This window comes from Microtus ochrogaster, unplaced genomic scaffold (genome assembly GCF_000317375.1).
Source record: "Microtus ochrogaster isolate Prairie Vole_2 unplaced genomic scaffold, MicOch1.0 UNK31, whole genome shotgun sequence".
Taxonomy (NCBI): domain Eukaryota; kingdom Metazoa; phylum Chordata; class Mammalia; order Rodentia; family Cricetidae; genus Microtus; species Microtus ochrogaster.
Window position 1 is genome coordinate 2,154,480 of NW_004949129.1, and position 3,045 is coordinate 2,157,524.

At 39.4% G+C, this 3,045-nt stretch overlaps 1 protein-coding gene across 11 annotated transcripts in view; it reads right to left on the bottom strand.

Annotated features, from left to right (window-relative positions):
• Cdk12 (cyclin dependent kinase 12) overlaps positions 1-3,045 on the bottom strand; it is a 78,428-nt gene that overhangs the window by 56,756 nt on the left and 18,627 nt on the right. The gene's annotated exons all lie outside the window — the stretch shown is intronic.

Here is a 3,045-nt window from a genome sequence, read left to right on the forward strand (position 1 = left end):
GATCTCTGTGAGTTTGAGGCCAGCCTGGTCTACAAGAGCTAGTTCCAGGACAGGCTCCAAAGCTACAGAGAAACCCTGTCTCAAAAAAACAAAAACAAAAAACAAAAAAAGAAAAACTTAGATGTTTAACTATTTGTGAACAGCATAGACTGTAATTACACAAACACAAATGATTATGTTCATTACATACCTATGATAACAGTCACACACACTTAGTTGTAGAGTGCATGACTAGGTTCAATGTTGGGAAATATATGCAAGGATGGCTTCAAATTAAGGCTATATAAATTTTTACAGTATTTCTTAAAATCAATCTAAAACTACTATAAAAATCAGTTGACTAAGTAATTTTATCTTACATACTACCTTGAAATTTATTCATAAAGAATGTTTAGGGGGCTAGAGAGATGGCTCAGCTGTTACAAGCACTGGCTGTTCTTTGAGCGAATCCAGGTTTGATTCCCAGAACCCACATGACTGTAATCCCAGTTCCAGGGAATCTAATGTCTAGTCTCTGTGGGCACCATGCACACATGTGGTATGTACAGACAAAACACCCATACACATAAAGTAATTGTCTTTTAAATGCATGTTTTGCTTAGTTAGTTTATGAAACAGGGTTTTTCTGTGTAGCCCTGGCTATCCTGGAAATTCACTCTGTAGACTAGGCTGGCCTCGAATTCACATACATCTACCTGCCTCTGCCTCCTAAGTGCTGAGATTAAAGGCAATCACCACCAGTACCTGGCCTAAAAATGTATATTTTATTAAACAATGCTACTTAGCAAAATCAAACAAACAAAAATCACTCCTTTGAAAAAAGAATTAAGTTTTTATATATTATCCTACTTTGGACTCAAACATATTTCATAGACTTTGAACCTGTGATCCTCGGCCCAGCCTCCAGTTATGATTATAGTAATATAACTCCATACCTAGCTTAATCTGCTAATACATATTTTAGGTCAAATGCAGGTATCATTCATTGTCTTTTTCTTGTTAATTATTTTGTTTGTGTGTGCGTGGCATGCATGGGAAGGTCAAAAAAAAAAATTAGGAAATGGTTCATGTCACCTGTGGGATCTACCTAGGTTGTCAATCCTGAAAGAACCTCTACCTGCTGAGCCATCTGGACAGTCCCAACTTGTTTTTTTTTTTTTTTTGGTTTTTCGAGACAGGGTTTCTCTGTGGTTTTGGAGCCTGTCCTGGAACTAGCTCTTGTAGACCAGGCTGGTCTCGAACTCATAGAGATCCGCCTGCCTCTGCCTCCCGAGTGCTGGGATTAAAGGCGTGCGCCACCACCACCCGGCTTCCCAACTTGTTTTTTAAGAACAGGGTCTGTTGCTTTATTTAATTCACTTAGTCAATGGGATGAATGACCAACCAGTGCCAATGACCTCTCCATTTGCTTTCCTGACACTGGGATTTCATGTGTACTCCTCCATGCCTAAATTTTCTGTGTGATGTCTAGGAATTTAATTCAGGTCCTCATAATGAGGGAGCTATCTCCTAAAGCTCTCATCTGCAATCACCTTAACTCATATCACACACACCCCAAAAAAAAAAAATAATAGAAAAGTAAGATTTGGGACTAAAAGGAAGGAGCAGTAGTTAAGAGCACTTGCTGTTATTGCAGAGGATCCAGATTTGATTCCAGCACCCATTCTGTTACTCACAACTGTCGATAACATCAGTTATAGGTCCTCCACCAGTACTGGATGTATAAAATGCAAACATGCATTTTAGGCAAAACATCCACACACATAAAATAGAAATAAAACAAGTTTACAAAAACAAGCACTTGGATATAGAAACAGTTGGAACCCTGTGAGATTGAGGCTAAACTGGCCTACAAAGAGAGTTCCAGAACATCCAGAATTTCGTAGGGAAACCCTGTGTTGAAAAGAATTTCGTAGGGAAACCCTGTGTTGAAAAGTAATCAAATAGGTGTTTGGGGGAGAAGTGGGCGGAGCAAAACTGGGGCTGGAGATATGACTCAGTGATTAAGAGCACTTATGGTTTTTGCAGACGACCTGAGTTCAATTTCCAGCATCCACACGGTGGCTTACAATCACTTACACCTCCAGTTCCAGGGGATCTAACAACAACTCTGACTTCTGTGGCCACTGTACACATATGGCATGCACATACACATGTAAACATTTGTACACATAAATATATCTTAGAAAAAAAGAAAGAAGACTGAGGTAAACCTGTCAAAAAAAATTGACACTGGCAGAACTACACATGGCAGCACATCACTTTAATCTCAGCACTTGGAAGATAGAGGCATGAGGATAATAAGTTCAATGTCATCCTTACCTATACAGAAAGCTTGAGGCTAGCCTAGTTCGTGAGATAATATCCTAAAAAGTTCACACAGTGGTAAGCAAGCTAAGAAAGGAAAAATAAAATTGTGTGGTAGTATAAAACTATAATCACATTATTTGGCAGGCTGTTGAACGAAGAAGTTAACAAGAAACTGGAGACCAGCCTAGAACATAATAAGACCCTGTCTTAAAAACAAATTAAGAGCTGGAAAGATAGTCCAGCATTTAAGAGCACATAATGCTCTTGCAGAGGACCTAAGTTTGGTTCCCAGTAACAACAATGTGTGGCTTACAACCACCTACAACTCCAGCTCCAGGAGATCCAGCCTGTTCTACATAGCAAGTATGGTTTAGTAAATAAGAACACTTGTAGCTCTTCAAATGGATCTCTATTCAATTCTAAAAATCCACATGGCTGCTTACAACCATTGGTAACCCCAGTATCAAGACATCTAGTGCTTCTTCTGGCCTCCGCGCAGACAAAAACATTTATACAGATAAAAATACACTTGGGGGCTGGAGAGATGGCTCAGAGGTTAAGAACACTGGCTTCTCTTCCAGAGGTCCCGAGTTCAATTCCCAAAAACTACATGGTGGCTCACAACCATCTAAAATGAGATCTAGCACCCCCTTCTGGCTTGAAGGCACATATGCAGACAGAACACTGTAAAGGAATAAATAAATAAACTTTTAAAAAAAATAAATTTGGGCCGGG